Here is a 14,636-nt window from a genome sequence, read left to right as displayed (position 1 = left end):
TACAGATATTTTACCGTACGCCCAAAAACGTACGTATTATATTTTTGTTCTATCATAAAATCACATTTTTCTACGTACGCCAGCTTCGTACGTTTCTATCTTTGCCTTCATAAAATCACAAGATAATTTTATCTTCAAGAGTCTCGCTATTAACATCTTGTAAGATAAATGTACGTCCCAGCTAAAACGTACAAATACTTCAAGTTAAGTAATAATATATCATCGCTATTGACAAATTTTTAAGATCCAAGACACAGTTCTCTCTATATGTTTTAATATTTTTTATGTACTCAAATATATTCAAAGGAAAAAGTACATGGGTGATGCCATAGTCGTGGAAGCGCGTACGCTCACGCTGATCTTCTGACCGCCGGAAGCACGAAACCTCTGATCTGGGCAAAATCGGCAAGCCGAGGAAGAACGGACAGGACACATGCTGGACTGGCGAGAAAGCGTGTTCTTCCGCTCGCGCTAGGCATTTCGATTTCTGACACCTCTTGATTTAAAAAATCAGTTTTTTGATAGTTTTCTCTCTCCACTGGGCTATTCATTTTAGCCACAGTTTTCAATTGGTACGATTTGCTTCCAAATCTTACAGATGCATTTTAAAAAATTTTTCCATCGCTCGGACAGAAGAGTCGATTGCTCAGTGAGTACGAGTATACATACAAAGTGCATACGGGTAACCAACCCCGTAGGGCTTGCCACATATGGGCCATTCGGTCAAAGACACCGACCCGTGGCCACGCTGTGTGGAGAAAAGTCCGTAACGTAAACGGCACGAAACAGTCAGGACCGAAGCCCCGAAGGAGCTCTGAGACAGCTTCTCGACCGAGATCGTAGAATTGGCCCAAAACCCGCTCTGCTCCGTCCGCCTCGCACGGACCGTGTATCTCTTATAGATACCGAACGGCCGGCAAGGACGCCGGCGCCGCCGGCCGAATAGCACGCGCGCTTATGAGTGTAAACCGCCGCGGCAACAGACCGCCCGGCCGTGCTGTTGTAACATAGCGCGTGAACGAACGAAAAAAAAATTTATAGTAAACATTAAAATAAATTACACTACCGTAAACTAGACAAAAAATTACACATTTTTTCCCAATATGAAAATTTTCACAAACTTTTCAAAGTCCCATCGCATCGAGTAAACTTTTTTAATAACGCTTCCGCACGATTCTAAATGCTTAATCCATATGTGAAATCGTTCACTGATCACGAATATCGTATTTAAAAAAATTACAAAAATTTATTTTTCAAAATAATCAAAAAAAACCGAAAAATCACAAGAGTAAAGTACCATTATTTTAAACAACATGTCGTTCTAAATGCTTAATCCCTATGTAAAAAAGTTATTTAAGCAAGAATATGTAATTGAAAAAAATTAGAAAAATTTATTTTAGCCGTAAATCGAAAATAATGGGGACACCGGAGCTGTTCGAAGCGCCGAGACGCGCCGCGTACGGCCGAATATTTTCAAAGTCCCAACGTACCGATCAAGAGTAAAGGACCATTTTCCTACATTAGATTTCGTTCTAAATGCTTAATCCCTATGTAAAAACGTTAGTTAAGCAAGAATATCGTATTTTTAAAAAAATCTAATGATAGGATTTTCCAGAAAATTGGAAAAACCGAAAAATGTCAAGAGTAAAGTGCCATTTTCTGACATTAGATTTCGTTCTAAATGCTTAATCCCTATGTAGAAACGTTAGTTAAGCAAGAATATCGTATTTTTAAAAAAATCTAATGATAGGATTTTTCAGAAAATTGAAAAAACCGTAAAATGTCAAGAGTAAAGTGCCCTTATTTTAAACATTATATCGTTCTAAATGCTTAATCCCTATGTAAAAAAGTTATCTAAGCAAGAATATGTTATTGAAAAAAATTAGAAAAATTTATTTTAGCCGTAAATCGAAAATAATGGGGACACCGGAGCTGTTCGAAGCGCCGAGCGCGCCGCGTACGCCCGAATATTTTCAAAGTCCCAACGTACCGATCAAGAGTAAAGTACCATTTTCCTACATTAGATTTCGTTCTAAATGCTTAATCCCTATGTAAAAACGTTAGTTAAGCAAGAATATCGTATTTTTAAAAAAATCTAATGATAGGATTTTCCAGAAAATTGAAAAAAACCGAAAAATGTCAAGAGTAAAGTGCCATTTTCTGACATTAGATTTCGTTCTAAATGCTTAATCCCTATGTAGAAACGTTAGTTAAGCAAGAATATCGTATTCTTAAAAAAAAATCTAATGATAGGATTTTTCAGAAAATTGAAAAAACCGTAAAATGTCAAGAGTAAAGTGCCCTTATTTTAAACATTATATCGTTCTAAATGCTTAATCCCTATGTAAAAAAGTTATCTAAGCAAGAATATGTTATTGAATAAAATGAGAAAAATTTATTTTAGCCGTAAATCGAAAATAATGGGTCGAGCGAATCGGTCGATTGCGCCGAGACGCGCTATGATGCAACAGACGAGCGTTTGGAACGCCCGAATATTTTCAAAGTCCCAACGTACCGATCAAGAGTAAAGTACCATTTTCCTACATTAGATTTCGTTCTAAATGCTTAATCCCTATGTAGAAACGTTAGTTAAGCAAGAATATCGTATTTTTAAAAAAATCTAATGATAGGATTTTCCAGAAAATTGAAAAAACCGAAAAATGTCAAGAGTAAAGTGCCATTTTCTGACATTAGATTTCGTTCTAAATGCTTAATCCCTATGTAGAAACGTTAGTTAAGCAAGAATATCGTATTTTTAAAAAAATCTAATGATAGGATTTTCCAGAAAATTGGAAAAACCGAAAAATGTCAAGAGTAAAGTGCCATTTTCTGACATTAGATTTCGTTCTAAATGCTTAATCCCTATGTAGAAACGTTAGTTAAGCAAGAATATCGTATTTTTAAAAAAATCTAATGATAGGATTTTTCAGAAAATTGAAAAAACCGTAAAATGTCAAGAGTAAAGTGCCCTTATTTTAAACAATGTATCGTTCTAAATGCTTAATCCATATGTAAAAAAGTTATTTAAGCAGGAATATGTTATTGAATAAAATGAGAAAAATTTATTTTAGCCGTAAATCGAAAATAATGGATCGAGCGAATCGGTCGATTGCGCCGAGACGCGCTATGATGCAACAGACGAGCGTTTGGAACGCCCGAATATTTTCAAAGTCCCAACGTACCGATCAAGAGTAAAGTACCATTTTCCTACATTAGATTTCGTTCTAAATGCTTAATCCCTATGTAGAAACGTTAGTTAAGCAAGAATATCGTATTTTTAAAAAAATCTAATGATAGGATTTTCCAGAAAATTGAAAAAACCGAAAAATGTCAAGAGTAAAGTGCCATTTTCTGACATTAGATTTCGTTCTAAATGCTTAATCCCTATGTAGAAACGTTAGTTAAGCAAGAATATCGTATTTTTAAAAAAATCTAATGATAGGATTTTTCAGAAAATTGAAAAAACCGTAAAATGTCAAGAGTAAAGTGCCCTTATTTTAAACATTATATCGTTCTAAATGCTTAATCCCTATGTAAAAAAGTTATCTAAGCAAGAATATGTTATTGAATAAAATGAGAAAAATTTATTTTAGCCGTAAATCGAAAATAATGGGTCGAGCGAATCGGTCGATTGCGCCGAGACGCGCTATGATGCAACAGACGAGCGTTTGGAACGCCCGAATATTTTCAAAGTCCCAACGTACCGATCAAGAGTAAAGTACCATTTTCCTACATTAGATTTCGTTCTAAATGCTTAATCCCTATGTAGAAACGTTAGTTAAGCAAGAATATCGTATTTTTAAAAAAATCTAATGATAGGATTTTTCAGAAAATTGAAAAAACCGTAAAATGTCAAGAGTAAAGTGCCCTTATTTTAAACAATGTATCGTTCTAAATGCTTAATCCCTATGTAAAAAAGTTATTTAAGCAAGAATATGTTATTGAATAAAATGAGAAAAATTTATTTTAGCCGTAAATCGAAAATAATGGATCGAGCGAATCGGTCGATTGCGCCGAGACGCGCTATGATGCAACAGACGAGCGATTGGAACGCCCGAATATTTTCAAAGTCCCAACGTACCGATCAAGAGTAAAGTACCATTTTCCTACATTAGATTTCGTTCTAAATGCTTAATCCCTATGTAAAAACGTTAGTTAAGCAAGAATATCGTATTTTTAAAAAAATCTAATGATAGGATTTCCCAGAAAATTGAAAAAACCGAAAAATGTCAAGAGTAAAGTGCCATTTTCTGACATTAGATTTCGTTCTAAATGCTTAATCCCTATGTAGAAACGTTAGTTAAGCAAGAATATCGTATTTTTAAAAAAATCTAATGATAGGATTTTTCAGAAAATTGAAAAAACCGTAAAATGTCAAGAGTAAAGTGCCCTTATTTTAAACAATGTATCGTTCTAAATGCTTAATCCATATGTAAAAAAGTTATTTAAGCAGGAATATGTTATTGAATAAAATGAGAAAAATTTATTTTAGCCGTAAATCGAAAATAATGGATCGAGCGAATCGGTCGATTGCGCCGAGACGCGCTATGATGCAACAGACGAGCGATTGGAACGCCCGAATATTTTCAAAGTCCCAACGTACCGATCAAGAGTAAAGTACCATTTTCCTACATTAGATTTCGTTCTAAATGCTTAATCCCTATGTAAAAACGTTAGTTAAGCAAGAATATCGTATTTTTAAAAAAATCTAATGATAGGATTTCCCAGAAAATTGAAAAAACCGAAAAATGTCAAGAGTAAAGTGCCATTTTCTGACATTAGATTTCGTTCTAAATGCTTAATCCCTATGTAGAAACGTTAGTTAAGCAAGAATATCGTATTTTTAAAAAAATCTAATGATAGGATTTTTCAGAAAATTGAAAAAACCGTAAAATGTCAAGAGTAAAGTGCCCTTATTTTAAACAATGTATCGTTCTAAAGGCTTAATCCCTATGTAAAAAAGTTATTTAAGCAGGAATATGTTATTGAAAAAAATTAGAAAAATTTATTTTAGCCGTAAATCGAAAATAATGGATCGAGCGAATCGGTCGATTGCGCCGAGACGCGCTATGATGCAACAGACGAGCGATTGGAACGCCCGAATATTTTCAAAGTCCCAACGTACCGATCAAGAGTAAAGTACCATTTTCCTACATTAGATTTCGTTCTAAATGCTTAATCCCTATGTAAAAACGTTAGTTAAGCAAGAATATCGTATTTTTAAAAAAATCTAATGATAGGATTTCCCAGAAAATTGAAAAAACCGAAAAATGTCAAGAGTAAAGTGCCATTTTCTGACATTAGATTTCGTTCTAAATGTTTAATCCCTATGTAGAAACGTTAGTTAAGCAAGAATATCGTATTTTTAAAAAAATCTAATGATAGGATTTTTCAGAAAATTGAAAAAACCGTAAAATGTCAAGAGTAAAGTGCCCTTATTTTAAACAATGTATCGTTCTAAATGCTTAATCCATATGTAAAAAAGTTATTTAAGCAGGAATATGTTATTGAATAAAATGAGAAAAATTTATTTTAGCCGTAAATCGAAAATAATTGATCGAGCGAATCGGTCGATTGCGCCGAGACGCGCTATGATGCAACAGACGAGCGATTGGAACGCCCGAATATTTTCAAAGTCCCAACGTACCGATCAAGAGAAAAGTACCATTTTCCTACATTAGATTTCGTTCTAAATGCTTAATCCCTATGTAAAAACGTTAGTTAAGCAAGAATATCGTATTTTTAAAAAAATCTAATGATAGGATTTCCCAGAAAATTGAAAAAACCGAAAAATGTCAAGAGTAAAGTGCCATTTTCTGACATTAGATTTCGTTCTAAATGCTTAATCCCTATGTAGAAACGTTAGTTAAGCAAGAATATCGTATTTTTAAAAAAATCTAATGATAGGATTTTTCAGAAAATTGAAAAAACCGTAAAATGTCAAGAGTAAAGTGCCCTTATTTTAAACAATGTATCGTTCTAAATGCTTAATCCCTATGTAAAAAAGTTATTTAAGCAGGAATATGTTATTGAATAAAATGAGAAAAATTTATTTTAGCCGTAAATCGAAAATAATGGATCGAGCGAATCGGTCGATTGCGCCGAGACGCGCTATGATGCAACAGACGAGCGATTGGAACGCCCGAATATTTTCAAAGTCCCAACGTACCGATCAAGAGTAAAGTACCATTTTCCTACATTAGATTTCGTTCTAAATGCTTAATCCCTATGTAAAAACGTTAGTTAAGCAAGAATATCGTATTTTTAAAAAAATCTAATGATAGGATTTCCCAGAAAATTGAAAAAACCGTAAAATGTCAAGAGTAAAGTGCCATTTTCTGACATTAGATTTCGTTCTAAATGCTTAATCCCTATGTAGAAACGTTAGTTAAGCAAGAATATCGTATTTTTAAAAAAATCTAATGATAGGATTTTTCAGAAAATTGAAAAAACCGTAAAATGTCAAGAGTAAAGTGCCCTTATTTTAAACAATGTATCGTTCTAAATGCTTAATCCCTATGTAAAAAAGTTATTTTAGCAGGAATATGTTATTGAAAAAAATTAGAAAAATTTATTTTAGCCGTAAATCGAAAATAATGGGGACACCGGAGCTGTTCGAAGCGCCGAGCGCGCCGCGTACGCCCGAATATTTTCAAAGTCCCAACGTACCGATCAAGAGTAAAGTACCATTTTCCTACATTAGATTTCGTTCTAAATGCTTAATCCCTATGTAAAAACGTTAGTTAAGCAAGAATATCGTATTTTTAAAAAAATCTAATGATAGGATTTTCCAGAAAATTGAAAAAAACCGAAAAATGTCAAGAGTAAAGTGCCATTTTCTGACATTAGATTTCGTTCTAAATGCTTAATCCCTATGTAGAAACGTTAGTTAAGCAAGAATATCGTATTCTTAAAAAAAAATCTAATGATAGGATTTTTCAGAAAATTGAAAAAACCGTAAAATGTCAAGAGTAAAGTGCCCTTATTTTAAACAATGTATCGTTCTAAATGCTTAATCCCTATGTAAAAAAGTTATTTAAGCAAGAATATGTTATTGAAAAAAATTAGAAAAATTTATTTTAGCCGTAAATCGAAAATAATGGGGACACCGGAGCTGTTCGAAGCGCCGAGCGCGCCGCGTACGCCCGAATATTTTCAAAGTCCCAACGTACCGATCAAGAGTAAAGTACCATTTTCCTACATTAGATTTCGTTCTAAATGCTTAATCCCTATGTAAAAACGTTAGTTAAGCAAGAATATCGTATTTTTAAAAAAATCTAATGATAGGATTTTCCAGAAAATTGAAAAAAACCGAAAAATGTCAAGAGTAAAGTGCCATTTTCTGACATTAGATTTCGTTCTAAATGCTTAATCCCTATGTAGAAACGTTAGTTAAGCAAGAATATCGTATTCTTAAAAAAAAATCTAATGATAGGATTTTTCAGAAAATTGAAAAAACCGTAAAATGTCAAGAGTAAAGTGCCCTTATTTTAAACAATGTATCGTTCTAAATGCTTAATCCCTATGTAAAAAAGTTATTTAAGCAAGAATATGTTATTGAATAAAATGAGAAAAATTTATTTTAGCCGTAAATCGAAAATAATGGATCGAGCGAATCGGTCGATTGCGCCGAGACGCGCTATGATGCAACAGACGAGCGATTGGAACGCCCGAATATTTTCAAAGTCCCAACGTACCGATCAAGAGTAAAGTACCATTTTCCTACATTAGATTTCGTTCTAAATGCTTAATCCCTATGTAAAAACGTTAGTTAAGCAAGAATATCGTATTTTTAAAAAAATCTAATGATAGGATTTCCCAGAAAATTGAAAAAACCGAAAAATGTCAAGAGTAAAGTGCCATTTTCTGACATTAGATTTCGTTCTAAATGCTTAATCCCTATGTAGAAACGTTAGTTAAGCAAGAATATCGTATTTTTAAAAAAATCTAATGATAGGATTTTTCAGAAAATTGAAAAAACCGTAAAATGTCAAGAGTAAAGTGCCCTTATTTTAAACAATGTATCGTTCTAAATGCTTAATCCATATGTAAAAAAGTTATTTAAGCAGGAATATGTTATTGAATAAAATGAGAAAAATTTATTTTAGCCGTAAATCGAAAATAATGGATCGAGCGAATCGGTCGATTGCGCCGAGACGCGCTATGATGCAACAGACGAGCGATTGGAACGCCCGAATATTTTCAAAGTCCCAACGTACCGATCAAGAGTAAAGTACCATTTTCCTACATTAGATTTCGTTCTAAATGCTTAATCCCTATGTAAAAACGTTAGTTAAGCAAGAATATCGTATTTTTAAAAAAATCTAATGATAGGATTTTCCAGAAAATTGAAAAAACCGAAAAATGTCAAGAGTAAAGTGCCATTTTCTGACATTAGATTTCGTTCTAAATGCTTAATCCCTATGTAGAAACGTTAGTTAAGCAAGAATATCGTATTTTTAAAAAAATCTAATGATAGGATTTTTCAGAAAATTGAAAAAACCGTAAAATGTCAAGAGTAAAGTGCCCTTATTTTAAACAATGTATCGTTCTAAATGCTTAATCCCTATGTAAAAAAGTTATTTAAGCAGGAATATGTTATTGAATAAAATGAGAAAAATTTATTTTAGCCGTAAATCGAAAATAATGGATCGAGCGAATCGGTCGATTGCGCCGAGACGCGCTATGATGCAACAGACGAGCGATTGGAACGCCCGAATATTTTCAAAGTCCCAACGTACCGATCAAGAGTAAAGTACCATTTTCCTACATTAGATTTCGTTCTAAATGCTTAATCCCTATGTAAAAACGTTAGTTAAGCAAGAATATCGTATTTTTAAAAAAATCTAATGATAGGATTTCCCAGAAAATTGAAAAAACCGAAAAATGTCAAGAGTAAAGTGCCATTTTCTGACATTAGATTTCGTTCTAAATGCTTAATCCCTATGTAGAAACGTTAGTTAAGCAAGAATATCGTATTTTTAAAAAAATCTAATGATAGGATTTTTCAGAAAATTGAAAAAACCGTAAAATATCAAGAGTAAAGTGCCCTTATTTTAAACAATGTATCGTTCTAAATGCTTAATCCCTATGTAAAAAAGTTATTTTAGCAGGAATATGTTATTGAAAAAAATTAGAAAAATTTATTTTAGCCGTAAATCGAAAATAATGGGGACACCGGAGCTGTTCGAAGCGCCGAGCGCGCCGCGTACGCCCGAATATTTTCAAAGTCCCAACGTACCGATCAAGAGTAAAGTACCATTTTCCTACATTAGATTTCGTTCTAAATACTTAATCCCTATGTAAAAACGTTAGTTAAGCAAGAATATCGTATTTTTAAAAAAATCTAATGATAGGATTTTCCAGAAAATTGAAAAAACCGAAAAATGTCAAGAGTAAAGTGCCATTTTCTGACATTAGATTTCGTTCTAAATGCTTAATCCCTATGTAGAAACGTTAGTTAAGCAAGAATATCGTATTCTTAAAAAAATCTAATGATAGGATTTTTCAGAAAATTGAAAAAACCGTAAAATGTCAAGAGTAAAGTGCCCTTATTTTAAACAATGTATCGTTCTAAATGCTTAATCCCTATGTAAAAAAGTTATTTAAGCAAGAATATGTTATTGAATAAAATGAGAAAAATTTATTTTAGCCGTAAATCGAAAATAATGGATCGAGCGAATCGGTCGATTGCGCCGAGACGCGCTATGATGCAACAGACGAGCGATTGGAACGCCCGAATATTTTCAAAGTCCCAACGTACCGATCAAGAGTAAAGTACCATTTTCCTACATTAGATTTCGTTCTAAATGCTTAATCCCTATGTAAAAACGTTAGTTAAGCAAGAATATCGTATTTTTAAAAAAATCTAATGATAGGATTTCCCAGAAAATTGAAAAAACCGAAAAATGTCAAGAGTAAAGTGCCATTTTCTGACATTAGATTTCGTTCTAAATGCTTAATCCCTATGTAGAAACGTTAGTTAAGCAAGAATATCGTATTTTTAAAAAAAATCTAATGATAGGATTTTTCAGAAAATTGAAAAAACCGTAAAATATCAAGAGTAAAGTGCCCTTATTTTAAACAATGTATCGTTCTAAATGCTTAATCCCTATGTAAAAAAGTTATTTAAGCAGGAATATGTTATTGAATAAAATGAGAAAAATTTATTTTAGCCGTAAATCGAAAATAATGGATCGAGCGAATCGGTCGATTGCGCCGAGACGCGCTATGATGCAACAGACGAGCGATTGGAACGCCCGAATATTTTCAAAGTCCCAACGTACCGATCAAGAGTAAAGTACCATTTTCCTACATTAGATTTCGTTCTAAATGCTTAATCCCTATGTAAAAACGTTAGTTAAGCAAGAATATCGTATTTTTAAAAAAATCTAATGATAGGATTTTCCAGAAAATTGAAAAAACCGAAAAATGTCAAGAGTAAAGTGCCATTTTCTGACATTAGATTTCGTTCTAAATGCTTAATCCCTATGTAGAAACGTTAGTTAAGCAAGAATATCGTATTTTTAAAAAAATCTAATGATAGGATTTTTCAGAAAATTGAAAAAACCGTAAAATGTCAAGAGTAAAGTGCCCTTATTTTAAACAATGTATCGTTCTAAATGCTTAATCCCTATGTAAAAAAGTTATTTAAGCAGGAATATGTTATTGAATAAAATGAGAAAAATTTATTTTAGCCGTAAATCGAAAATAATGGATCGAGCGAATCGGTCGATTGCGCCGAGACGCGCTATGATGCAACAGACGAGCGATTGGAACGCCCGAATATTTTCAAAGTCCCAACGTACCGATCAAGAGTAAAGTACCATTTTCCTACATTAGATTTCGTTCTAAATGCTTAATCCCTATGTAAAAACGTTAGTTAAGCAAGAATATCGTATTTTTAAAAAAATCTAATGATAGGATTTCCCAGAAAATTGAAAAAACCGAAAAATGTCAAGAGTAAAGTGCCATTTTCTGACATTAGATTTCGTTCTAAATGCTTAATCCCTATGTAGAAACGTTAGTTAAGCAAGAATATCGTATTTTTAAAAAAATCTAATGATAGGATTTTTCAGAAAATTGAAAAAACCGTAAAATATCAAGAGTAAAGTGCCCTTATTTTAAACAATGTATCGTTCTAAATGCTTAATCCCTATGTAAAAAAGTTATTTTAGCAGGAATATGTTATTGAAAAAAATTAGAAAAATTTATTTTAGCCGTAAATCGAAAATAATGGGGACACCGGAGCTGTTCGAAGCGCCGAGCGCGCCGCGTACGCCCGAATATTTTCAAAGTCCCAACGTACCGATCAAGAGTAAAGTACCATTTTCCTACATTAGATTTCGTTCTAAATACTTAATCCCTATGTAAAAACGTTAGTTAAGCAAGAATATCGTATTTTTAAAAAAATCTAATGATAGGATTTTCCAGAAAATTGAAAAAACCGAAAAATGTCAAGAGTAAAGTGCCATTTTCTGACATTAGATTTCGTTCTAAATGCTTAATCCCTATGTAGAAACGTTAGTTAAGCAAGAATATCGTATTCTTAAAAAAATCTAATGATAGGATTTTTCAGAAAATTGAAAAAACCGTAAAATGTCAAGAGTAAAGTGCCCTTATTTTAAACAATGTATCGTTCTAAATGCTTAATCCCTATGTAAAAAAGTTATTTAAGCAAGAATATGTTATTGAATAAAATGAGAAAAATTTATTTTAGCCGTAAATCGAAAATAATGGATCGAGCGAATCGGTCGATTGCGCCGAGACGCGCTATGATGCAACAGACGAGCGATTGGAACGCCCGAATATTTTCAAAGTCCCAACGTACCGATCAAGAGTAAAGTACCATTTTCCTACATTAGATTTCGTTCTAAATGCTTAATCCCTATGTAAAAACGTTAGTTAAGCAAGAATATCGTATTTTTAAAAAAATCTAATGATAGGATTTCCCAGAAAATTGAAAAAACCGAAAAATGTCAAGAGTAAAGTGCCATTTTCTGACATTAGATTTCGTTCTAAATGCTTAATCCCTATGTAGAAACGTTAGTTAAGCAAGAATATCGTATTTTTAAAAAAAATCTAATGATAGGATTTTTCAGAAAATTGAAAAAACCGTAAAATATCAAGAGTAAAGTGCCCTTATTTTAAACAATGTATCGTTCTAAATGCTTAATCCCTATGTAAAAAAGTTATTTAAGCAGGAATATGTTATTGAATAAAATGAGAAAAATTTATTTTAGCCGTAAATCGAAAATAATGGATCGAGCGAATCGGTCGATTGCGCCGAGACGCGCTATGATGCAACAGACGAGCGATTGGAACGCCCGAATATTTTCAAAGTCCCAACGTACCGATCAAGAGTAAAGTACCATTTTCCTACATTAGATTTCGTTCTAAATGCTTAATCCCTATGTAAAAACGTTAGTTAAGCAAGAATATCGTATTTTTAAAAAAATCTAATGATAGGATTTTCCAGAAAATTGAAAAAACCGAAAAATGTCAAGAGTAAAGTGCCATTTTCTGACATTAGATTTCGTTCTAAATGCTTAATCCCTATGTAGAAACGTTAGTTAAGCAAGAATATCGTATTTTTAAAAAAATCTAATGATAGGATTTTTCAGAAAATTGAAAAAACCGTAAAATGTCAAGAGTAAAGTGCCCTTATTTTAAACAATGTATCGTTCTAAATGCTTAATCCCTATGTAAAAAAGTTATTTAAGCAGGAATATGTTATTGAATAAAATGAGAAAAATTTATTTTAGCCGTAAATCGAAAATAATGGATCGAGCGAATCGGTCGATTGCGCCGAGACGCGCTATGATGCAACAGACGAGCGATTGGAACGCCCGAATATTTTCAAAGTCCCAACGTACCGATCAAGAGTAAAGTACCATTTTCCTACATTAGATTTCGTTCTAAATGCTTAATCCCTATGTAAAAACGTTAGTTAAGCAAGAATATCGTATTTTTAAAAAAATCTAATGATAGGATTTCCCAGAAAATTGAAAAAACCGAAAAATGTCAAGAGTAAAGTGCCATTTTCTGACATTAGATTTCGTTCTAAATGCTTAATCCCTATGTAGAAACGTTAGTTAAGCAAGAATATCGTATTTTTAAAAAAAATCTAATGATAGGATTTTTCAGAAAATTGAAAAAACCGTAAAATATCAAGAGTAAAGTGCCCTTATTTTAAACAATGTATCGTTCTAAATGCTTAATCCCTATGTAAAAAAGTTATTTAAGCAGGAATATGTTATTGAATAAAATGAGAAAAATTTATTTTAGCCGTAAATCGAAAATAATGGATCGAGCGAATCGGTCGATTGCGCCGAGACGCGCTATGATGCAACAGACGAGCGATTGGAACGCCCGAATATTTTCAAAGTCCCAACGTACCGATCAAGAGTAAAGTACCATTTTCCTACATTAGATTTCGTTCTAAATGCTTAATCCCTATGTAAAAACGTTAGTTAAGCAAGAATATCGTATTTTTAAAAAAATCTAATGATAGGATTTTCCAGAAAATTGAAAAAACCGAAAAATGTCAAGAGTAAAGTGCCATTTTCTGACATTAGATTTCGTTCTAAATGCTTAATCCCTATGTAGAAACGTTAGTTAAGCAAGAATATCGTATTTTTAAAAAAATCTAATGATAGGATTTCCCAGAAAATTGAAAAAACCGAAAAATGTCAAGAGTAAAGTGCCATTTTCTGACATTAGATTTCGTTCTAAATGCTTAATCCCTATGTAGAAACGTTAGTTAAGCAAGAATATCGTATTTTTAAAAAAATCTAATGATAGGATTTTTCAGAAAATTGAAAAAACCGTAAAATGTCAAGAGTAAAGTGCCCTTATTTTAAACAATGTATCGTTCTAAATGCTTAATCCATATGTAAAAAAGTTATTTAAGCAGGAATATGTTATTGAATAAAATGAGAAAAATTTATTTTAGCCGTAAATCGAAAATAATGGATCGAGCGAATCGGTCGATTGCGCCGAGACGCGCTATGATGCAACAGACGAGCGATTGGAACGCCCGAATATTTTCAAAGTCCCAACGTACCGATCAAGAGTAAAGTACCATTTTCCTACATTAGATTTCGTTCTAAATGCTTAATCCCTATGTAAAAACGTTAGTTAAGCAAGAATATCGTATTTTTAAAAAAATCTAATGATAGGATTTTCCAGAAAATTGAAAAAACCGAAAAATGTCAAGAGTAAAGTGCCATTTTCTGACATTAGATTTCGTTCTAAATGCTTAATCCCTATGTAGAAACGTTAGTTAAGCAAGAATATCGTATTTTTAAAAAAATCTAATGATAGGATTTTTCAGAAAATTGAAAAAACCGTAAAATGTCAAGAGTAAAGTGCCCTTATTTTAAACAATGTATCGTTCTAAATGCTTAATCCCTATGTAAAAAAGTTATTTAAGCAGGAATATGTTATTGAATAAAATGAGAAAAATTTATTTTAGCCGTAAATCGAAAATAATGGATCGAGCGAATCGGTCGATTGCGCCGAGACGCGCTATGATGCAACAGACGAGCGATTGGAACGCCCGAATATTTTCAAAGTCCCAACGTACCGATCAAGAGTAAAGTACCATTTTCCTACATTAGATTTCGTTCTAAATG

The sequence above is a fragment of the Megalopta genalis genome, unplaced genomic scaffold (assembly GCF_051020955.1).
Source record: "Megalopta genalis isolate 19385.01 unplaced genomic scaffold, iyMegGena1_principal scaffold0221, whole genome shotgun sequence".
Lineage (NCBI taxonomy): Eukaryota > Metazoa > Arthropoda > Insecta > Hymenoptera > Halictidae > Megalopta > Megalopta genalis.
Note: the sequence above shows the minus strand (reverse complement) of the source record.